This window comes from Pelophylax lessonae (genome assembly GCF_965119305.1).
Source record: "Pelophylax lessonae genome assembly, chromosome: 1".
Classification (NCBI taxonomy): domain Eukaryota; kingdom Metazoa; phylum Chordata; class Amphibia; order Anura; family Ranidae; genus Pelophylax; species Pelophylax lessonae.
The window spans coordinates 339381771-339407694 of record NC_138768.1 but is presented as its reverse complement, the minus strand read 5'-3'; positions in this window follow the sequence as shown (position 1 = coordinate 339407694).

Here is a 25924-nt window from a genome sequence, read left to right as displayed (position 1 = left end):
ATTAAGTTGGACTAATAAATAGCATGCCCCAAAGTGCATTTATGCTGGTCAATTCTTGTTTAGAACTACATCCAGCCAAAGAGAATCTTGTGGTAGCATAAGACTCAATTAATTAAGCTATATAGGCTATAACAACCATTGTTTTTATAAATGATTGTTAAAGCAGAAAAGACCTAGCTTCATGAATTAATTCATTTTTTCATGTTTTCCATTGCTCTAAAAAAATAAACAGACAGGTACATTTTTCTACTCTGTTTACCAGGGTTTTATGGTCATTAACCCTTTTCAAAATTCATTATTTTATTTATATATTTTACTGCTCTTTGGGAATACATATACTGTATGTGAACGGCAGGATGTGCATTGTGTCAGAGAAAAAAAAAACTGTGAGAAGGCTGACATTCATACAGTCATGTGCCACACACTAGTGACCAAAAAGAACAACAGAACAAGAAGGTGGTATAAATTGCCAATCTATTTATGCCTAATCGCCTGTTAGGTGTTGCCAAAAAAACCAAACATAATGTATAAAAAAAAAGAAAGGACCTACCTAATAGTGAGGATAAAGCCCAATGGTAGGGTGACACAGCGGTTATATAATGGCAAACAAGGCTTTCAATGTGGGGTTAAAGGGGTTAATTCTATTGTCAAAATATCAAAAAAGAGTAAAATTACATATCAATACTCTGTGCTGTCACACCACAATCCTATCACAAAGTGAATTAAAACAATGTCACTAATAAACGTCCAGACGTCTTGTAGTATAGAAGTCATGCAATTCCAGCGTGAACAATCACTGCATATTAGTATCAGTTATATGAAAGCTGAAATCTATGGCACATATAGGCCCCAGACACCGTTATAACAAGCAGTCAGTAACAACAGTTTTATGGCACAGATACGTCACGTGAAATCTGGAAGTCCATGCCACCTTGGTGCTTCAACTGATGGCGGGAGATTTACAGAACTAGCCCAAACCACTGTGAGTGACCCCATGGCAGGCTGCAATGACTGGCAGGTTGGTCTAGATGTAATTGGAGCTGGAGCTGGAACAAGAAACCAATGGACGTCATCAGTTGATAAGTTTAATCTTTGGTGCGGCATTCCAATGCCAGTGAGCCCATGATGGTATGGTGAAATCTGCTCACTCCACATGAACTTGCTATTTTGATACTTAAGCTGTGGCAACCCAAACCCCTGTGTGGATCTCCACTACCCGGTTCACTCTGGGTTAATCTAGGAGGCTGTAGTATCCTGATGTGGAGCACTTCTAAAACTAGGGATTGGCTGATGATAGGATGCTAGTGGTAATTGAACTTGACATGCTGTTATAATTGTCATACAACTGTTGTTGCTGACTGCTTGTGATACCGGTGTCATCTAAGTTGGAGTCCAGCATGTTCCTTGTCAATGGACATACTAGATATACCACATTAGGCCACTGCAATTGCTGATTTTGGATTATCCCTGGTCACCACCATAGTGTGTCGCCCAGCCAAATAATGACAAAGGTTGAATTTGACACATGAGCCTAAATAACCCACATTCCATTACAGCTTCAAGGACATTTTTTTGACCCATCCTTTTTCTGAGAGAAAGGAGACAACCTTAGAGCCATGGGGCCTATTCTGTATGTGCTATAAATTCCAGTTTTCATATAATTGGTACTTGCCTGGAAATGCATAACACATATACTACAAGATGTTTTGACGTTTATTAGTGACATTGATTAAATTCACTTGGTGATGGGATTGGGGTGTGACAGCACTGCACATTAGTAACAGAGTATTTTTGACATTTGATTTTACACTTTTTGGTTATTTTGACAATAAAATTACCCCTTTAGCCCTATATTAAAAGCCTTGTTTGCCATTTTTATAAATGCTCTGTCACCCTACCGATGGCCTTTACCCCCAGTATTAGGGTCATCCTTTCTTTTTTTGTATGCCACACTATAGTGAACCTTACAGTGAGTTAAGTTACCTAGAACTATAATGTAGACCATGAATCTGTGAATTTTACATTTAACAACAGCTTATTTTGCAGTTTTGCTTCTATTTAGGTACTCCTTCAAACAGACTGCTTTTGCTCTATGTCCTGCTATCTATGAGGCAATTGCATAATGTTCAGGCATAAGAAAATGTGCAGGGAGCTTCCATGAGTATTGGCCAAGTATGACACATGTATACTTACATTGGACCAATGTACCTAGGCAAAAATATCTGTACTTGGAATTCAGCTTTAATTGTTTTGCTACACACAGAGAGTTATACATCACCCTCGTCTATATTGTAGCTTGCTAGAAGCATAAATGTGCACTTCTTTTGGGGTTTGCGATTATTTGTGGTTAGGCAGGTCGCACCATGTCCATTATGCTTTTACACTAGGGAAGAGCAATGATGAGGGGTTTAGACATTGAAGCTTTGGCTGCACATCTGTATTAGGCAGCTCTAACTTCAGTAGAAACTGTCTATATTAAAAGTAAAGCTGAATCTGCAAAATGGCCTAGGATGATAGTACCGTACAGCCAAATGTATTTTAGGCATTATTGACCATAAGTAGACTATACTGTCTAAGCAGTTATTCTATTTTCTCTGTAGTTTCTTATTTGTTAAATGACTTGTCCGGAGAGTAATTCGTTTTTTTTTTTTTTTTTGTCTCCTTCTTAAAATTGCCATGACTGTATATAAAACTTGTGTTTTACATACACATATATATATATATATATATATATATATATATATATATATATATAAAAAAAGAATGTGTGAGCATTGGAGAATACATACATACAAAATTGAAGTGAATAATTATCAGGCTCTATTTGACATAAGTGCATTCATCATGCAGCAGGCCTATTCAGTGCAAGGATAAAATGTAGGGTTTAAAAAACACAGCAACACATAGCAAAAAATTAACTTATAAAAAAAAAATTCATAGCCATTCATCCAGCTAATCTGCATGTACGTTCTCTCAGTGCTAATTAGGCAACACCTTATGTTCTTTTGGCCATTTTCTCTTCTGAACTAATGTTCTTTTGCTATGAGCAGTAGTAAACAACTGCATTATGGCCACTAGATGGCGCTAAGGAGCATAAAAAAATATATATATATATATATATATATACAGTATGTCTTTTTAACAAGATATACTATATATGCTAGCAGGAATTAGCAAATAAATGTAAATTCACATTAGTAAAATTTAAATGCCAATTACCTCAGTGTTCTCTAGAATATTGCATTGTATCTCTTGTTACAAAGATGTATGTATTTCCTATGCTTTTCAGCTCCATCTACTAGCCATAAAGCAGTATTTCACTACTGCACATAGCAAAAGAACTATAGTTCAGAAGAGAAACGTGCCTTAAGAGCTTCTTTGCCAAATTTACTAAGAAAGGATTGACAAGTGTGTGCCTCCCCACCCTCAGCCCATCCTGAACATACCAGGCCATCAACATGGAGAGTTTATCTTGACAACTTTTATCCCGGCAAAGCACATTGTCCTCATGTTGCTGATGTTCAAACGTACGGTGTTCCCATTAGAACAGTCTTCTAAAAATACAGCAAATATGGCAACAACAAAAATGTAAAATTTCAGGCTTTTTCCTCCTTTATGTGGACCTGTCAGTTCTGCTAGTAGCACATGTTCTGTCCTAGGGTGACAATGATCATATTTTGAACTGTAGTAGTGGTACTGTCACCCTGGAACAGGACTACAGAGCATCCACCTTCTCTTGTCCATAATGTAAAGGAGTGGCCTTTTGTGGCCTACAAAGAGAGCTGGGAGCAATAATACCTGATAACAGTGCAGCAGAAGTTGAGACCCCAAAAGGTTATCAGCTCACTAGATTTCTGTCAGGATCAATGGGTATATTCAAACTTTTGAACTAATATAGCAAAACATTTTCAGTGATATGTTTAATAGTGCACAGAGGAGCAAATAGGACAGGGTTCTCCAAACTTTCTAAAAAAATAGCCAGTTTACTGTCTTTAAAATTTTAGGGGGGTGCACTGTGGACAGTGGGAGTAGAAAATATCCTTGGGTTGGAGGGAGTAAACGATACCCCGTGATTGGCATTGGGGGAAGTAACAGTGCACCATCATTGGTATCAATGGAAGGAATAGTGCCGCATTGTTGGTGTCAATGGGAGAAATAGTACGCCATCCATAATGTCAGTGGGAGGAATAGTGCCCCATTGTCAGTGCCATTGGCAAGAACAATGCACCACTGTTGAAGACAGTGGGGGTGAATAATACTCAGGGGCCAGATGAAAGCAAGCAAAGGTTCACATCCAGCACCCAGGCAGCAGTTTAGAGACCACTGGAATAGGAGAAGGTAATTGTTAGGATTTACGTACACTTTAAAATCTTGTCCAACCCCTACACATTGAAGTCTGTTCTCATAGGAAAGGAGTATATAAAAACACAATACTAAAAGCACATCTGATGTGATCTGGTGTTACAAAAGCATGTGTTTCTGGATCTAAGTGTGTATTGCTAAGGATATTTCCATAAGTACATACTGGTACAACTGTCAGGCACATTTGTCACGTTTTGACTGCACCAGTATCCAATTCCATAAATGTGTCCTAATGATTTAAAGCAGAGCTTCTTAACCGGGCTATGGGACTTGATCTCTGGATAATATAAAATAAAATGAAACAGGATTCTTTGCAATATTGAGCCTGAAAATTGACTTGATGTGTCAGATGACACGTGAGTAAAATGATCAATAACTGTACCTAATTCGATGTTTTATGAGCAGAAATCTCACTAGTTGTAGTTAGCTTGTGTACTTTTGGTTTGCCATTTTAATATAAACAGACATGTTATAATCCTTATGATTTTCTTTCATTTGTTCTGATTCTAGCTATCCTAAAACAAACACAAGCAACTGACATCTTATGAAGTCATACCAGAAGCTAATAGGACTGGGGGTGATGATGATTTTAAGATTCTGGTGAAGGAGGTATGGAGACATAAGAGTCCTTATTATTCAAAAGTTCAAGAACTCCTATTATATGGGCCTGCATGATATGTACTCATTTCAGCCCCACAAACACATTTAGGCATTTTTATGGGCCTTAAACTGGTGGTATACCTGCATGCATAACCAGCCCTCTTTAAGTTAGGATTCTATTGATGTTATGGATGCTAAGAGCACCCTAATCCCTGGGTCCAAAAGAGGGCATGAATTTTTAATTTAAAGACAGAATACAATGTTAGGTCCAGGGATGGACTTTTGTTCTTTAGCCCTAAGTGACTTGTCAAGGCCCCCTGTTACCCCAGTCAACCATGCACCTTTAGTAACTCACTAATGAGGGATGTCATGGCCACACAAAGCTCAGGGAGGCTGGGGAAGAAAGAGCAGAACAGCAAAGTTTTTCTACTCTTCCTCAGTACACTTAGAGCTTATTGTTAAAAAGAAAAAGGCAGACTGTACCCCCCATTCTGCTAGTAGCTTGAGTTTAGGTGAAGAGACCCAGAGGAGATGAACTAAAATGATACGCTACATCTCTACCAACAACACATGTAAACTGTCCAGGGACATCAACATTTCTAACAGGCAGGTTCTCTTCTTTTAGCATACAAAGGATTTCTGGTCACGCATATGATGTAGAGATGGCTGCGTGCCACCCCTAGCAGTCTTGCTACCTTAAGTCACAACCTACAGTATCTCACAAAGTGAGTACACCCCTTACATTTTTGTGAATATTTTATTATATTTTTTCATGTGACAACACTGAAGAAATTACACTTTGCTACAATGTAAAGTAGTGAGTGTACAGCTTGTATAACAGTGTAAATTTTCTGTCCCCCTCAAAATAAACACACCCAGCCATTAAACACACAGCCATTAATGTCTAAACCGCTGGCAATAAAAGTGGGTACACCACCAAGTGAAAATGTCCAAATTGGGCCCAATTAGCCATCTCCCCTCTGTGTCATGTGACTCGTTAGTATTACAAGGTCTCAGGTGTGAATGGGGAGCAGGTGTGTTAAATTTAGTGTTATCGCTCTCACTCTCTCATACTGGTCACTGGAAGTTCAACGTGGCACCTCATGGCAAATAACTCTGAGGATCTGAAAAAAAGAATTGTTGCTCTTCATAAAGATGGCCTAGGCTATAAGAAGATTGCCAAGACTCTGAAACTGAGCTGCAGCACGGTGGCAAAGACCATACAGCGGTTTAACAGGACAGGTTCCACTCAGAACAGACTTCGCCATGGTCGACCAAAAAAGTTGAGTGCATGTGCTCAGCATCATATTCAGAGGTTGTCTTTGCTAAATAAATGTATGAGCGCTGCCAGCATTGCTGCAGAGGTTGAAGGGGTGGGGGGGTCAGCCTGTCAGTGCTCAGACCATACGCCGCACACTGCATCAAATTGGTCTGCATGGCTGTCAGCCCTGAACGAGGCCTCTTCTAAAGATGATGCACAAGAATGCCCTGCTGAAGACAAGCAGACTAAGGTCATGGATTACTGGAACCATGTCCTGTGGTCTGATGAGACCAAGATAAACTTATTTGGTTCAGATAGTGTCAAGCGTGTGTTGAAGCAACAAGGTAAGGAGTACAAAGACAAGAGTGTCTTGCCTACAGTCAAGCATGGTGGTGGGAGCGTCATGGTCTGAGGCTGCATGAGTGCTTCCAGCACTGGGGAGCTACAGTTCATTAAGGGGAACCATGAATGCCAACATGTACTGTGACACACTGAAGCAGAACATGATCCCCTCTCTTCAGAGACTGGGCTGCGTGGCAAACTTCCAACATGATAACCCCAAACACACCTCCAAGACGACCACTGCGTTGCTAAAGAAGCTGAGGGTAAAGCTGATAGACTGGCCAAGCATGTTTCCAGACCTAATCCCTATTGAGCATCTGTGGGGCATCCTCAAACGGAAGATGGAGGAGCGCAAGGTCTCTAACATCCACTAGCTCCATGATGTCATTATAAAGAAGTGGAAGAGGACTCCAGTGGCAACCTGTGAAGTTCTGGTGAACTCCATGCCCAAGAGGGTTAAGGCAGTGCTGGAAAATAATGGTGGCCACACAAAATATTGACACTTTGGGCCCAATTTGGACATTTTCACTTAGGGGTGTACTCACTTTTGTTGCAAGCGGTTTAGACATTAATGGCTGTGTGTTGAGTTATTTTGAGGAGACACCAAATTTACACTGTTATACAAGCTGTACACTCACTACTTTACATTGTAGCAAAGTTTCATTTCTTCAGTGTTATGAGGGGTGTACTCACTTTTGTGAGATACTGTATATTGGCCATGCCTAAGCCCTACCCTGGTTAAAGCAGCCAAAGCCAGTTTAAAAAGTTAGGACTTTACAATTATATTATTTAAAAGTTCATAATGAGGTCACCAGGTATTCTTAAATGAGTAAACAAAACTTTCCCATAAAGTTGCTTTATTCTTTTACCCCCACTCCCCAAATCACTATCCATCCCTAGATCTTACTCCAAGGCCCTTATTATTGTTAATACTCTTCTTCCGCTAATGATCTGATGTCTAGAAGTGCATGCAGTTGAACTGTGCACACGCAGAGATCATTATACCAGTTGTTCAGTCATCTTTTGAAATGTAGCTGCTGACTTTTATTAAACAGATAGATACTCACCTGTCCCAGGATCCAGTACTGTTCTCATCCAAGCTGGTTTCTTCACAGGGCTTTGGTCCCCGATGCCAGCATACTAACTGCGGGCAGCTGGCTGTGACTGCTTGTGGCTTCACAACCGGATGCTCACTGCACATGTGCAAGCTGTGGTGCTCTATCAAATGGTCCCACAGACACCTGTGATGTGTCTCAGAAGGCTACAGGGAAAGGAGCGGGGCCAAACAAGGCGCTCGGATGGCCGCGGCAATCAGACCAGAAGTGGGGGAGTAGATACCTGTCAAAACTCAGTACCTTTTTCCCATAACACACACACACAATAAAGTGCCAAATGTGAGGGGGGAGCGGAACTTACCCTTTTTGGGTGAAGTTCCGCTTTAAGTTATGGTGTGGGTCTCAGTGTATAGTGATTTGGGAGATGGGAGAAGATGGCTAAACCTTCTTAGGGAGATGGGGACAAAAAGGTGATAAAACTTTTTAGGAAAGTTTCCTTACCATTTAAAAGAAAGTTAAAGATTTAAAAAGACTGCAAACTTTGGAGACTACATTAACATTTTATAGCTTATATGAAATTTTAATGATCTACTTTAGGATACAAATATTTGTCACAAAGGTCTAATGATCTGCTCCCTGCCTGCTTTTATTCTTGAAATACACCTGATTTAATGAATTCTCTATGTAAAGAGTTAGGATGTGTTTGTTACCGCAGTTTTGTACAAACTGTAACCTTGGAGATGCACACATCTTCAAGGTCTAATTTATGTTGAATATTTTTTTTATTCAAGTCCACAATAATAGTTAGACCCATGTAACATTTCTACACCAGACTAATCAGGCCTCAGTGTTGTTTGTCTCATTACTGTATACCCTGCATCTAGAGGGAAAGTACAGATTTAATTTAATTTCAAACCATTAAAAACACCAAGGTGTTTTGTTTTCACAATAGGTGTCAAAGAATAGCCATTCTTCTCAGTTTAAAAAAGACATTTGTTGACCAATTTCTGTAATTTATGCATCCTTTCTTGCTGTTCATTTTGAGGCTCTTCATTGTAGTCTGCCAGCATACATCATATGCCTGATGTAATTTGACTCATTTTTAACGCTACATCTAGTATTGTCATAGCAAATAACACCCTGCAAAAATGGTACTCAATATGTCAGGGAAATCCACTTGACATTTACACCAGCAGTTTTGAAAAATAAACAAGTTTTTTCTTGCTCATGCAAGCTTTTTCAGCTGTCAAGAATATGTTCAAAATCAAATAGCAATTGCTAGATATTAGTTAAAATAATAATTTTGTCAGCTATCAATGACCTAGCAAGAAACAGGTTATAAAAAAATGATCATTTCGGAGTAGATGTACAGGTGCATCTCAAAAAATTAGAATATCATCAAAAAGTTAATTTATTTCAGTAATTCAATTCAAAAAGTGAAACTCATATATTTTATATAGATGCATTACACACAGAGTAATATATTTCAAGCATTTCTTTCTTTTAATTTTGATGATTACGGCTTAAAGGTAATGAAAACTCAAAATTCAGTATCTCAGAACATTAGAATAGTAGGATTTTTAATACAGAAATGTTGGCTTACTGAAAAGTATGTCCATGTACAGTATAGCATGCACTCAATACTTGGTGGGGGTTCTTTTTGCATGAATTATTGCATCAGTGTGGTGTGGCATGGAGGCGATCAGCCTGTGGCACTGTTGAGGTGTTATGGAAGACCAGGTTTCTTTGATAGTGGGGACTGGTGTCTCTCATCTTCCTCTTGATAATACCCCACAGGCGAGTTTGCTGGCCAATCAAGCACAGTGATACCATGATCATTAAACCAGGTATTGGTAGTTTTGGGAGAATGGACAGGTGCCAAGTCCTGCTGGAAAATGAAATCAGTATCTCCATAAAGCTGGTCAGCAGAGGGAAGCATGAAGTGCTCTAGAATACCTGCTAGAGGGCTGTGATGACTTTGGACTCGATAAAACACAGTGGACCAATGCCAGCAGATGACATGGCTCACTGACTCTGGAAAATCTTGCATTTCATTTGGAAATCAAGGTCCCAGAGTCTGGAGGATGATTGAGAGGCACAGAATCCAAGTTGCATGAGGTCCAGTGTGAAGTTTTCAAAGTCAGTGATGATTTGGGGAGCCTTGTCAAACACTGGTGTTGGTCCACTGTGTTTAGTCCAAAGTCAGCGCAGCCCTCTACCAGGAAATTCTAGAACACTTCATGTTTCCCTCTGCTGACCAGTAGGGATGGGCTTCATGTTCGAGTCAAACCTAAGTTCGACTCGAACACAGCCCGTTCGCCGAATGGTGAACAAATGGGCTTCTTCGCGGGAACTTCGAGTTCCCGCATCCATAATGCACTGCGCACTGGCAGTGTATTATGTGATTGGCCAAAGCATGGACTCTGCCCTCCATGCTTTGGCCAGTCAAATCATCTGTGCCATGATCGGCCAAGGGCACCTGTGTATATATGTATGTGTGTATATATATATATATATATATATATTTGGGCAAAAAAGTCTTTAGTCAGCCACTAATTGTGCAAGTTCTCCCACTTAAAAAGATGAGAGAGTTCTGTGATTTTCATCATAGGTATACTTCAACTATGAGAGACGAAATGTCTGATTTTTAAAGAATTTATTTGCAAATTATGGTGGAAAATAAGTATTTGGTCAATAACAAAAGTTAATCTCAATACTTTATTATATACCCTTTGCTGGCAATGACAGAGGTCAAACATTTTCTGTAAGTCTTCACAAGGTTTTCACACACTGTTGCTGGTATTTTGGCCCATTCCTCCATGTAGATCTCCTCTAGAGCAGTGATGTTTTGGGGCTGTCGCTGGGCAAAACGGACTTTCAACTCCCTCCAAAGGTTTTCTATGGGGTTAAGATCTGGAGACTGGCTAGGCCACTTCAGGACCTTGAAATGCTTCTTACGAAGCCATTCCTTTGTTGCCCGGATGGTGTGTTTGGGATCATTGTCATGCTGAAAGACCCAGCCACGATTCATCTTCAGTGTTCTTGCTGATGGAAGGAGTTTTTCACTCAAAATCTCACGATACATGGCATTCTTTCCTTTGCAAGGATCAGTCGTCCTGGTCTTTTTGAAGAAAAGCAGCTCCAAAGCATGATGTTTCCACACCCATTCTTCACAGTAGGTATGGTGTTCTTTGGATGCAACTCAGCATTCTTTCTCCTCCAAACATGACTAGTTGAGTTTTTACCAAAAAGTTCTACTTTGGTTTCATCTGACCATATGACATTCTCCCAATCCTCTTCTGGATAATCCAAATGCTCTCTACCAAACTTCAGACGGGCCCGCACATGTACTGGCTTAAGCAGGGGTACACGTCTGGCACTGCAGGATTTGAGTCCCTGGCGGCGTAGAGTGTTACTGATGGTAGCCTTTGTTACTTTGGTCCCAGCTCTCTGCAGGTCATTCACTAGGTTCCCCCCCCCCCCGTGTGGTTCTGGGATTTCTGCTCACCGTTCTTGTGATAATTTTGACACCACGGGGTGAGATCTTACGTGGAGCCCCAGTTCGAGGGAGATTATCAGTGGTCTTGTATGTCTTCCATTTTCTAATAATTGCTCCCACGGTTGATTTCTTCATACCAAGCTGCTTGCCTATTGCAGATTCAGTCTTCCCAGCCTGAAGCAGGTCTATAATTTTGTTTCTGGTGTCCTTCGACAGCTCTTTGGTCTTGGCCATAGTGGAGTTTGGAGTGTGGTTGTTTGAGGTTGTGGACAGGTGTCTTTTATACCGATAACAAGTTCAAACAGGTGCCATTGATACAGGTAACGAGTGGAGGACAGAGGAGCCTCTTAAAGAAGAAGTTAGAGGTCTGTGAGAGCCAGAAATCTTGCTTGCTTGTAGGTGACCAAATACTTATTTTACCAAGGTATTTACCAATTAATTCATTAGAAATCCTACAATGTGATTTCCTGGATCCTTTCCCCCCATTCTGTCTCTCATAGTTGAAGTGTACCTATGATGAAAATTACAGGCCTCTCTCTCATCTTTTTAAGTGGGAGAACTTGGTGGCTGACTAAATACTTTTTTGCCCAACTGTGTATATATATATATATATATACACACACAAACACACACAAACACACACACACTTCAGTTTATGTCAGTATTGCTGAAAAAAGCGGCGTGGGGTCCCCCCCAGACCATGCCAGGTCCCCGCACCAAAAAAAAAAAAAAAAAAAAAAAAGTTGTGGGGTTCCCCCTAGAATCCATACCAGACCCTTATCCGAGCACACAGCCTGGCTGGCCAGGATGGGGTGGAGGCGAGCGATTGCCCCCCCCCCTCCTGAACAATACCAGGCCACATGCCCTCAACATGGGGGGGTGGGTGCTTTAGGGCAGGGCTCAGGTGCAGTGAATAAATTACATGATGTCATGTAATTTATTCACTGTACCTGAGCAGTGGATTATGGTGCGCTTGTGACGTCAGATCCCTATAAAAGAGCTGTGAAATTCAAACAGCTCATTAGCACGGGAGGTGTCTTGAGAAACAGGAGCTTTTTTTTTCTATTTTTCGGTTGCGGGTGGGCGACGTATTCATCGGGGGACACTATTTTTTTATTTTTTAATAAAGGACTTGTCCAAAACTGGTTTTGGTCTTTATTTTTTTTTTGTACACATTTTTGGTGAATGGGTAGGGGTACGATGTACACGATATCCATTCACACAGTGGGGGCGGGATCTGGAGGCCCTCTTGTTAAAGGGGGCTTCCAGATTTCGATAAGCCTCCCCCCCGCAGACCCCCACAACCACAGCCCATGGTTGTCGGGAAGAGACCCCTGTCCCCATCAACACGGGGGAAGGGGGTTTTCTGCCCCAAAGCACCCAACCCCCCATGTTGAGGGCATGTGGCCTGGTATGGTTCAGGAGGGGGGTGCCCGCTCGTCCCCAGCCAGGGCCAGGTATGGATTTTAGGGGGAACTCCACCCCGTTTTTTTTTTTTACATTTTTTTAAAAGTTTTTTTCATTTTTTTTATCTGTATTGCCATGAGCCGACAATACATTATAGCCGCGAACAAGTTTAAATTACATTTTTTCCTTTAGAAATGTCAGTATTGCTGCAGCAGGCTACATACATCACACAAATGCGCTATTTTACAGGCACATTAAGGGGGCCCCCAGGCACGATATTTTAAAGAATTTTTTATTTTTATTGTTTCAATTTAAGCACTATTAAAATCACTGCTCCTGTAAAGACTATCATTTAAAAAAAAATGTTTTGCATTGATTCATGTCCCCCAGGGCAGTACCCAGATCCCCATACACGTTTTTGGGCCAATAACTTGCATTTATGCCTTTAAAATTAGGAGTTTTGATTTTTCATTTTCGTGTCCCATAGACTTTAATGGGGTTTGCATGTAGAGATGGCCTTGCGGTGCGCCCGGCGGTCGGTTAGCAGCGAATTTAGCTTGTTCGCAAATTCGCGAAAAGTCAGACTTTTGCAGATGTTCGCGAAAATGTCCGTGCCGCCATTTTCTTTTTCATTCAGAAGAAATTTGACCCATGACACAGCCGTCAGGTGGAACGGGACAGCCAATTAAAACATTTCAGCACATGGACATGCCCCCTACCTTATAAATAGACCTGAGCTGTCGGCCATTTCACATTCTGCTTTTTGCCAGCGTAGGGAGAGGTCTGCTGTATGGGAGAGATTGCCAGACACAAATAGCTCTGTTAAGATCCACAAAAGTCCTTTTCAGGGCTGGTATTTTGGTATAGGTCTACTAGTATCTTTTCAGGTTAGGGGCAGGTATCCAGTCGGTGCTTTAGGGGCAGTTAGAGATCGGCAGCAGTCACACAAATCGGTCTGTTAATGTCCACAAAAGTAATTTAAAGGGCTGCAATTTTTTTGGTATTGCTGTGCAGTGCACTATATAGGGGGGGGGGGGGTAATCCACAGTATAATATACTTTGTAGAAAGCATATTATGGTGGATTAGTAGTATTATTGTGCACTGTGCAGCATTGTGACAGGTGTGGTGACAGCGTTGCTGCAGCAATACTACAAACGGTGCCAAACTCCCTGTCCAATTTTTTGAACAACTGGTGTGATAGACCAGTGGCCCCCCAATACCACATATTGAAGTGGGGTGTTATCTGAGTATACTTTTACAAGTGTATTTGTGTCCTTCAACAATATTGCCTCTTTTGCTGAGTTAAGTCTGGTACACACAGTGCCAAACTCACTGGCCAATTTTCTGAACAACTGGTTTGATAGACCAGTGGCCCCCCAATACCACATATTGAAGTGGGGCGTTATTTAACAGTATACTTATTGTGTATTTTAGTCCTGCAAAATGTTGGCCTCTCTTGCTGTGTTGACTGTGCTACACACAGTGACAACAGTTACTGGCCAATTATTTGTAGAACTGTTGTAATAAACCTGTGGCCCCCCAATACCACAGATTGAAGCGGGGTGTTATCTGAGTATACACTTACAAGTGTATTTGTGTCCTGCAACAATATTGCCTCTTTTGCTGAGTTAAGTCTGGTACACACAGTACCAAACTCACTGGCCATTTTTTTGAACAACTGGTCTGATAGACCAGTGGACCCTCAATACCACATATTGAGTGTATTTTAGTCCTGCAAAAATGTGGCCTCTCTTGCTGTGTTGACTGTGCTACACACAGTAACAACAGTTACTGGCCAATTATTTGTAGAACTGGTGTGATAAAACTGTGGCCCCCCAATACCACAGATTGAAGTGAGGTGTTATATACCTTTTTCCAGATATACTGCGATTCTCTAGAGACTTTTGTCACAGCGTAATTTAAAAACATGACAGGCAGAGGAAGAGGCAGACACGTACGCAGGGGTGGTAGGGGTAGGGCAGGAGCAGTAGCCTGAGCCAAAGTGTTAAGTTTCAGAAGGCGCGTTCGATTACGTCAAAGGATGCACCAGACTTGGTTGAGTGGCTCACTCTGCCTTCCTCTTCTACACCCTCCTCATCCTCTCTTTCTGCACCCTCTTCACTCTCTGCTGTGTGCACCCCCGAAGACACCACCACAAACACCACCACCACCACATACCCTCTGCTTGAGTCTCTGGAATTATTTTCCGATCCATCAAAAGACATTCGCGATGCGCAGCCATTGTTGGCATCAGATTAGGAAGAGGAGGTAGCAACAGCCACCACTCGGCAGTCTGACGACAGTACCCAGATCAGCCCAAGGAGGTTGGTCCCCGCTGTTGCTGCCTACTCCGAGATCTCAATTGTTAGTGGTGGAGAAGGTGACATGGATGATGATGATGTGTCTAAGGACGTCACGTGGGTGCCCACAAGAGAGGAAGAGGAGGGGAGTTCAGAGGAAGAGACGGACCGGCAGATAGGGAGGAGAGGCGAGGCTGGCAGAACTTGCATTGCACAAGAGGTACAAAGCAGACTGCAAATAGGAGCGAGCCATCAACCATGTACAGTCACATCTGGCGCTCCCAGGATGCCGGCACATGGCTCAGCAGTGTGGGCTTTTTTTAATGTGTCCGTTGCTGGCAACAGTGTTGCCATCTGCAGCCTTTGCAGTCCACGCATAAGTCGCGGTAAGCCCAAAACTCACCTAGGGACGACCGCCTTAAGAAGGCACCTGAACTCCCATCACTGAGCCCAGTGGGAGCACACCGTCAGAACCCAGAAAGCCACACTCCAGGCTCTCACCGTCCAGCCTCTTCTCCTTCTCCTTCTAGTCTCTCCTCACATTTGTCCTCCACTCCACCTTCCATGATGCCGTCGTCACGTTGTTCAGGAAAAAGGCAGGCTTCTGTGGCCCAAATGTTGGAGCATAAAAAAAATGATGACGACGGATAACCCTCTTACCCAACGTTTGACTGCTGGCTTGTCGGAACTGATAGCCCGCCAACTACTGCCATATCAACTGGTGGACTCAGAGGCCTTTCGGAAATTTGTGGCCATTGGAACACCACAATGGAAGGTCCCAGGCAGGAAATATTTCTCGCAGAAGGGCATTCCAGAGCTGTATGGCCATGTTCAGCGGCAAGTGAATATATCTCTGGCACACAGTGTTGGTGCCAAGATACATCTGACCACAGACACATGGTCTAGCAAACACAGGCAGGGAAGGTATATCACTTTTACTGCCCACTGGTTGAACCTTCTGAAGGCCGTCAAGCATGTAACCCGTGGCACCCATGTAGATTTGGTTGTACCGCCACGGATTGCATGCAGGCCTGCCTCTTCTTCTCCTCCTCCTCCTCCTCATCCTTCTCCTCCTCCATCCTCCCTCTTCTCCTCGGCTGACTCCTCCTCTTCCGCTGCTACCGTCTCTTCCTCTGCGCCGCCCACGATCCCCAGAATCTATTCCACATGCCAGGTGAGACGTTGCCATGCTATGCTGCGTCTGTTGTGCCTGGAAGCCAAGAGCCACACTGGTCCTGCACTCCTTTCAGCTTTGCTTCACAGTCAGATAAGTGGCTGACACTACTGAATTTGACAGTTGGTAAAGTGGTGTGCGACAACGGTGCCAATCTGCTGAGCGCGCTGAAACAGGGCAAAATAACACACGTGCCATGCATGGCACATGTCCTGAACTTCGTGATGCAGCGATTCGTTGTCAAATACGCTGGGGTCCAGGACGTCTTGCGGCAGGCCAGGAAAATCTCGGGCCATTTCAGAAGATCTTCCACAGCCATGGCTCGCCTTGCTGACATTCAGCGGTGACACAACCTGCCCGTCAGGCGTCTTATTTGTGACTGCCCGACGCGATGGAACTCAACGTTGCATATGCTTGATAGGCTGCTCCAGCAGAAACGTGCAGTTAACGACTACCTGTACGAACTCTGCGGCAGGACAGGTTCTGGGGAGCTTGGGTTTTTTTCACTTCGCCAATGGCTGCTTGTGAGGGACGCATGCAGACTTCTGCAGCCATTCGATGAGATCACCAAACTGGTCAGTCATGGCCAGGGCGCCATAAGTGACATCATACCTTACTCCTTCTTTCTGGAGCATGCATTGCGTCGTGTCATTGATCAAGCCGTCGAGGAGCAGGAGCAGGAAGATGAGGAAGTCGCAATGTTGGATGAATTCCCAGTGGGTGCTACTCCATCTGAGACAAATCAACCGCAGAAGTCTGAAGAGGAGTCAGAGGAGGATGGTGCTGGGGGGGATGAGGATGAGCAAGAAGAGCATGCTTTAAAGCTTTCTGGGATCCCTGGTGTTATCCGTGGATTGGGGGAGGAGAATGAGGACGACATTATCCTGGATGATGAGCTGGAAGCAGGCCATTACACCGGTTCCAGTTTAGTGCAAATGGGGGCCTTCATGCTCCAGTGTTTTAAGGGGGACCCCCGTATAAAATACATAAAGGCCAAGGACCAGTACTGGGTGGCAACATACTTAGACCACCGGTACAAACATAAAATGGCAGAAATGTTACCACAATCACAGAGGGCGGTCGGAATGCAGCACTTCCAAGCCTTGCTGCAGGAGATGCTGCATTCTTCTTTTGCGTGCGCTGGCAGAGGAATTTCCAGTCACAGAGAGACAGTTGGGGGTAGCAATCCAACAACGCCTGCAAGAAGAGGGCGGTTTGAAGATGTCTTGGTCACTTCAGATATGAGATCCTTCTTTCAGCCGAACCATCGACAGCTGTACACTACGTTCTTTGCTGTCAGTTAAACCCATGTGGGCTCATTTTTGGGGCCTATACAGGCCGACACTTACTTCTGTATCCTGTGAATGCCTAATGTACCTCCAGTTTAACCACTTTACCACCGAAGGATTTTGCTGTCTTACGTCCAGGCCACTTTTTGCGATTCGGCACTGTGCGACTTTAACTGACAATTGCGTGGTCGTGTGACGCCGTACCCAAACAAAATTTAGGTCCTTTTTTTTCCAACAAAGAGAGCTTTCTTTTGGTGGTATTTGATCACCTGTGCGATTTTTACTTTTTGCACTATAAACAAAAAAAGAGCGTTTATTTTGAAAAAATAACAATATTTTTAACATTTTTTTATATGAAATTCCCCCCCAAGAAAATGTAAAAATCAAAGTTTTTTTTAAATTTTTGGCCAATTTGTTTTCTGCTACCTATGTTTGGTAAAAAAAATCACAATAAGCATATTTTGATTGGTTTGCGCAAAAGTTGTTGCGTTTACTAACTAAGGGAAAGATTTCTGTCATTTTTGGTGTTTTTTTAACGAGTAATGGCGGCGATCTGCGTTTTTTTTTGCGGGACTGCGACATTGCGGCGGAAAGATCGGACCCTTGACTGACATTTTTGACACTTTTGGGGGTACCAGTGACATTACTGAAGTAATCAGTGCTATATATATGCACTGTTACTGTAAAAATTACACTGGCAGGGAAGGGGTTAATTTTATTGGAGAGGGAGGGGTTAATGTATGCCTGGTGCTTACTAACGTGTGTGGGGGGAGGTGACTGAGTGAGTCAGGGACAGATCGCATGTTCAGCTATGCTGAACACTGCAATCTGTCACTCCTTGTCACTTAGGAGATCCACCCGCTCTGTTTACACAAGCGGGCGGATCTCCAAACTCGATTCCCCGACGATCGGGGAAGAGCAGCGGCGATCGCCGCCGCTCCTCCCCTGGCCCGACTCCCGCTGTGACTGAAAACAGCGGGAGCGCGCCTCCGGCGGCGCGCGAGCGCCGCCTACAGGGGGAGGATTCCAGCGACGTAGGTTTACGTTGCTGGACGATAACGAACCACTTTGCCGCAGTACAGTCATCGTGACTAGTCGGCAAGTGGTTAAATACACTACGTTCTTTGCTGTCAGTTAAACCCATGTGGGCTAATTTTTGGGGCCTATACAGGCCGACACTTACTTCTGTATACTGTGAATGCCTAATGTACCTCCAGCCATCAAATACTACATTCTTTGCTGTCAGGTAAACCCATGTGGGCTAATTTTTGGGGCCTATACAGGCCGACACTTCTGTATACTGTGTGAATGCCTAATGTATCTCCAGCCACAGAATACATTCTTTGCTGTCAGGTAAACCCATGTGGGCTAATTATTGGGGCCTATAATGGCCAACACTTACTTCTGTATCCTGTCAATGCCTAATGTACCTCCAGTCACCAAATACTACGTTCTTTGCTGTCAGGTAAACCCATTTGGGCTAATTTTTGGGGCCTATACTGGCCGACACTTACTTCTTTATCCTGTGAATGCCTAATGTACCTCCAGCCATCAAATACTACGTTCTTAGCTGTCAGGTAATCCCATGTGGGCTAATTTTTGGGGCCTATACTGGCCGACACTTACTTCTGTAGCCTGTGAATGCCTAATGTACCTTCAGCCACAGAATACTACGTTCTTAGCTGTCAGGTAAACCCATGTGGGCTAATTTTTGGGGCCGTTACTGGCCGAAACTTACTTCTGTATACTGTGAATGCCTAATGTACCTTCAGCCACAGAATACTATGTTCTTAGCTGTCAGTTAAACCCATGTGGGCTAATTTTTGGGGCCAATACTGGCCGACACTTACTTCTGTATCCTGTGAATGCCTAATGTACCTTCAGCCACAGAATACTACGTTCTTGTCGGGTAAACCCATGTGGGCTAATTTTTGGGGCCAATACTGGCCGACACTTACTTCTGTATCCTGTGAATGCCTAATGTACCTTCAGCCACAGAATACTACATTCTTAGCTGTCAGGTAAACCCAAGTGGGCTAATTTTTGGGGCCAATACTGGCCAACACTTACTTCTGTATCCTGTGAATGCCTAATTTTTCAGACTGGAAATTAAAAACAATGGGTCTGTAAAGGTTCCGCCAAATTGTGGAATGGATGCGGACCCATTTTACAGATGTGTGAATGGACCCTATATGTATTAGACATGTATTTACCGTCTGCTGTCAGTTCTGGCTGATTTATGAAAAAAATATATATATATTTTTGCTGTAAAAAAAAAATAAAACATTTAGGGCAACTTTTTCAATTGCAATACTTCTGTTATGACATTGTCCATGTGCTGGGACTATTTGTGCACAGCTAGTATGTCTTTTGTAGCTGCAAATATGACCTAAATGTTTTTAAAGTTCGCCTCCCATTAAAGTCAATGGGGCCCGCCGCAAACTTGCGGGTCGCGGACATTTTAGAAAATTTGCGGCTGACATTCGCGAACAGCCCCGGCCGATGTTCGTCCATCTCTATTTGCATGTTCGCTAGAACATTTCCCCTGTTCGAGATGCTTTATGGAGATGCTGATTTCATTTTCCAGTAGGACTTGGCACCTGCCCACACTGCCAAAACTACCAATGCCTGGTTTAATGATCATGGTATCACTGTGCTTGATTGACCAGCAAACAAGCCTGACCTAAACTTCATAGAGAACATGTGGAGTATTGTCAAGACGAAGAGGAGAGACACTAGACCCAACAATGCTGGCGAGCTAAAGGCCACTATCAAAGAAACCTGGGCTTCCATAACACCTCCACATTGCCACAGGCTGAGCGCCTCCATGTCACGATGCATTGATGCAATAATTCATGCAAAAGGAGCCCCGAACAAGTTTTGAGTGCATCCTATGCTGTATATGGACATACTTTTCAGCAAGCCAAAATCTCTATGTTAAAAATCCTTTTTTTTTTTTGGTCCTATGTAATATTCAAATTTTTTGAGATACTGATACTGTAAGCCACAATCATCAAAATTAAAAGAAAGAAATGCTTGTGTAACGCATCTATATAAAATATATGAGTTTCATTTTTTTAATTAAATTACTGAAATAATTGTAACTTTTTGATGATATTAAAATTTTTTGAGATGCACCGGTATGTGTCTTGTCCTTTCTTATAAAATACATTTAAATATTTGTGTGCATCTGCAAATTCATTGCTTTCATCAACACCGATAGCATATGTAAATACGATGAAAACAATTCTTGTAAATCAATTCAAGTAAATATATTCATAATGAAAAATGGTGGATAGGCCTATGCAGATTCTTACTAAAGTATTTACTAAACAGTAGAGGGACTAGAAGTGATTTTGGAAGGAGGGAGGTAACCATGATTAGAGAGGGAGTAATCCCACCCTCATTACACAAACACAATTAGCCATAATAATTCACAGGCAAATTAGCATATACCTACACCATACATACCTCCCACCTTTTTGAGATGGGAAAGAGGGACATCTATTAGCAAAAGTATGTAGGCAAAGGACACACCTCCTGCCACGCCCCCTCAAAGGAAAAATTGGATTTTTGTAAGATCTTACCGTAAAATCCTTTTCTCTTAGCTCATTGACAGACGTAGTCGTCTTTGATTCTCATCAATAGGGTTATGCTGCCTCCGCAGGAGTAGGACTAGGCAGAAAGAAAAACGTTCTGGCTCCACCCTAGGGGAAGTCCCAGAGGGTATATCCTCCCTCTCTCTGCTACAGGGAATCAGTTCTGTTACAAAGCAGTGTCAGAGAATTTAACCCAACCCAACTCGATGATAGAGGGGCGGGTACTACGTCTGTCAATGAGCTAAGAGAAAAGGATTTTACGGTAAGATCTTACAAAAATCCAATTTTCTCTGTCGCTCATTGACAGACGTAGTCCTCTTTGATTCTCATCAATAGGGACGTCCCAAAGCAGTGCCACAAATGAGGGGTGGGATTGACAGAAATCAAAATCCAATCTAGAAGGCCCAACCGGTGCCAACTAGAAGTTTAAAGGCTCATTATAAACAAAGAATGATACTCAAATAAAAATTCCAACGGAAAAAAACCCTCGAGGTAGACCACTGGTCTCCTCAAATTGCGGCCTACAAAACCTTGCGGCCAAACGAGGCATCAGACGATGCCATTACATCAACTTCATAATGTTTTGTAAAGGTATGCACCGACGACCAGGTAGCCGCCTTGCACACCTGGACCACTGACGCCTGATGGCGAAAGGCCCATGACGCACTAAGCGCCCGAGTGGAATGCGCCTTAACAGGGAACGGGGGCTCCCGACCCTTAATAGAATAAGCCTGTACCACCGTCTGTCTGATCCATTTGGAAATAGTCGCGGCAGATGCAGGCAACCCCTTTTTGGGTCCATCCGGGACCACAAAAAGTGAATCCGTTTTGCGAAACGAGTCTGTCGTTTTCAAGTATACCCTGATCGCCCGAACCACATCCAAGGAGTGTAAAGCAAACTCCCGATGATGGCTGGGCTTAGGACACAGGGAAGATAATACAATTTCCTCATTCAGATGAAAATCTGAAATTACTTTAGGTAGGAAAGATGGATTCGGGCGTAGAACCACCTTATCTCTATGAACCACCAGATATGGGGAACGACAAGATAATGCGGCCAGTTCTGACACCCTGCGTGCAGAAGTGATGGCCACCAAGAAGGCCACCTTCTGGGACAACGTAGGTAAAGGAATCTCCCTAATATCTTCAAAGGGAGGTTTCTGAAGAACCGACAATACTAGATTAAGATCCCAGGGTGGTAACGGCGCGCGCACTGGCGGAGCCAGATGTCGCACCCCCTGGATGAAATTCCGCACCAAGGAATGAGTAGCCAAAGGTTTCTGAAAGAAGATAGCTAATGCTGAAACCTGACCCTTGATAGTGCTCAAGGCCAGTTTCTGCTCAACCCCTTGTTGCAGAAAGGCTAATATTCGATTAACCGAATAGGAACGTGGGTGGAACCCCAGAGGTTCACACCATGCAATGTAGGACTTCCATGTGCGATGATAAATCTTTCTGGAAGTCGCTTTCCTTGCTTTAACTAGAGTAGGAATAACTGAAGCTGACAATCCCTTGTCCTTTAGCACCTGGGTCTCAATAGCCAGGCCGTTAAAGCCAGCGATCGTAAAGCAGGATGGAAGATCGGTCCCTGAGACAGTAGGTCTTCCCTGAGAGGAAGTCGCCACGGGACGTCCGCTACCAGCCTGACCAAGTCGGCGTACCAAGCTCGACGAGGCCAGTCCGGAGCTACCAGGATTACTGGAATTCCTTACCCCTCTATTCTGCGAAGAAGTCTTGGCAGTAACCTAAGAGGAGGGAAGGCATACATTAGCTGGTATTGTCCCCACGGGGCGACCAGTGCGTCTGCGGTCTCTGCTAGAGGATCGCGGGAGGGAGCCACAAATCTCTGTACTTTCCTGTTGAATCGAGATGCCAACAGATCCACATCCGGGGTGCCCCAACGTAGGCACAACTGGTGGAAAACTTCTGGATGGAGGGACCATTCCCCCTGATCCAGAGTCTGACAGCTGAGATAATCTGCCTGCCAATTCTCCACCCCCGGAATGAACACCGCAGAGATAGCTGGAACAAACCGTTCCGCCCAGCGAAGAATGCAAGCCACTTCTCTGGCCGCCCGGACACTCTTGGTGCCCCCTTGGTGATTGACATAAGCCACGGCCGTGGCGTTGTCCGACTGGATCCGAACCGGGCTGCCCTGGAGCTGCTCGGTCCAGTAAATCAGACAAAGTCTGATCGCTCTCAGTTCCAATACATTTATCGGTAACCTGGATTCTTCCGGGGACCAAAGTCCCTGGACGGATAATTGACCGAGAATTCCTCCCCATCTGTATAGACTGGCATCCGTGGTCACAATCGTCCAATATATTGGCAGAAATGACTTCCCCTGGCTGAGCATCGGAGATCGAAGCCTCCAGACCAGAGACTCCCTGGTCTGTTCGCTCAATCGGATCCGATTGTCCAGGGATTCCGGATTCCGATTCCATTTGAGAAGAATCTCTTCCTGAAGAATTCGGGTATGGGACTGGGCAAATGGGACTGCTTCGAAGGAAGCCACCATCAACCCCAGAACCCTCATGCAAGTCCGAAGAGAAGACCAGCTGTTGGATAGTAACAACTGAATTGCTGATTGAATCTTCCGGAGTTTCCCTACCGGAAGGAATACTCTTGCCCTGAATGTGTCTAGAATTAGACCCAGATATTCGAGCCTCCGGGTGGGAACCAGAAATGACTTTTGCCGGTTCACTAGCCACCCGAATTCCTGTAAAGAGATCATAGTAATCTCTAGGTTTTGTAGCAGGGTCTGTGGAGACTCTGCATGAAGCAGAAGATCGTCTAGGTAACCTAGAACCGATATGCCTCGTTGACGCAGTAGTGCCAACATTGGGGCCAACACCTTCGTGAAGACCTGAGGAGCCGCGGCGAGACCGAAAGGTAACGCCGCAAACTGATAGTGGTTCTCTTCTACGGAAAAACGTAGAAACCACTGATGTCCCGCGTAAATGGGAATGTGAAGATAGGCGTCCTTGATGTCTATGGACGCTAGGACATCCCCTTGATGCAGGGAGGCCGCTACTGTGCGAATGGACTCCATCCTGAATTTTCTTATGTTGACAAAGGAATTGAGTGCCCTTAAGTCCAGAATTGGACGCACCTTGCCCTCTTTCCTGGGTATTGTAAATAGGTTTGAATAAAACCCTTGAAAGCGTTCTGCCCAAGGAACGTGGACTACCACTCCTTGTTGTAGTAAATCCGTGACTGCTCTCCGCAGATCTTCTAAACGATCCGGGGATAGTCGGATATTGGAAGGGAAGAATCGCGCCGGTGGGAGAGATCGAAACTCGATCTTGTACCCTGACCTTATGACTTTGCAAACCCATTTGTCCGGGATTCTGGAAAGCCATGGATCCGAGAACCGGCGAAGACGTCCCCCCACCCCAGTTATGGGTGGGGGCGCACCTTCAGGCTTTAGTAGTCTTATCTTCAGGTCTGGAAGAGTCGGACTTTTGCTTGCCCGACCAACGTCCCCTGAAACCTCCCGAAGGAGCTTTGGAGGACTTAGTCTTCTCACCCGTGGGACGAAAACATTTTTTATGAGTGGAGAAAGAAGGCCCCCGTCTTTGACGAGGTCCTTTACCCTTAGCACTTTGCGGTAAAAAAGTGCTCTTTCCTCCCGTGAGATCCTTAATAATCTCATCTAAGTTGGCTCCGAATAAACGTTCTCCTAAAAAAGGGAGATTAGCCAATGCTTTTTTGGAACCTTGATCAGCTGACCAACCTTTTAGCCACAGTGTACGCCTGAGAACCACTGCTGAAACTGATGCTCGCGCCAATAATGGAGTGGCGTCTAACGCCGCGTCACACACAAACTGTAACCCCTGTATCATCTGTTCCAACAAATCTGATACCGCCTGAGGGACCTCTTCTAAGTCCCGGCGTAACCACTTGGTCCATTCAGTTACAGTCTGCGAAACCAGCCCAATAGCAATTATTGGTCTGAAAGCTGATCCAATCAAGGAAAACATGGCGCGAGACATAGCTTCTATCTTGCGATCCACCGGATCCTTAAAAGACGGAGCGTCTTCCAATGGAATGACCGTGGCTTTATTTAATCTAGAAATTGGTGAATCCACCACCGGTGGTTCTGTCCATTTCTTAATGAGGGCTTCCTCAAACGGATAACGCCTGCTAATGCGTTTGGAAATAGCAGAAGTGCGTTTTGGCAGACTCCATTCTTCTTTGATCGGATTGCCAAAACATTTGGGCAATGGAAATACCTTCGCCACTTTGATGCGTTTTTTAGTACCAAAGGGAATTTCAGTCTCAGCTACTTCCGACGGTGTACCCTGTAATCTTAAGGTTTCTTGGACAGATACAATTAGTGCGTTTACCAACGCTTCCTCTCCGGCTATGGCTGATGCCGAAACATCCTCCTCACTGTCTGAAGAGACAGTACCCGAGACACCAATCCCAGATGAGGTACCTGCAACTGCAGGAATAGGTTCAGATTCTGAATCCGAAGTTTCAGATAAAATGGGGGTAGGCGGGAGTCGCTTTCTTGCGCCCTGTCCCTTAATCCAGGACACTTGCCAGAAAAAAACTTTTTTTTTTTTTTTTTTATCTGTATCCCCCTAGCGCAATAGCGCCCCTCAGTGTACCTGCTTCTTGACCCCCACAGAGAGAGAGAGGGACCCCAAAGGCTCACCACCCGATGCAGAGAAGTTTCCTATCAACTGCAGTCAGCGTTTGTCTTGTGCAGACTGGGAAGTACTGTGCTCGTTTTCCCGGGTAGAAGGAAGTGGCTCCGCCCCCTGTGTACGCCTTCCGGCGTTCCCAGCTGCTCCTCGAGGTTAGCTGGGCACTTCAAACATGGCCGCCCCCATGCAGGAGACAGTAGACTCCAAAAAAATGGCGGCCGGCGTGACCTGCGGACGCTCGTGTACCTGGTCTACAGCAAAATGGCGGCGGATTGCCGAAGTAGCGTTTTCCCAGCACAGCAACCTGCATGCCAAGCTAATGGCGGCTTATCGACCTGCGGGAGGTCCACTACAGTCAAGGTAGGCTTATACCTCCTATG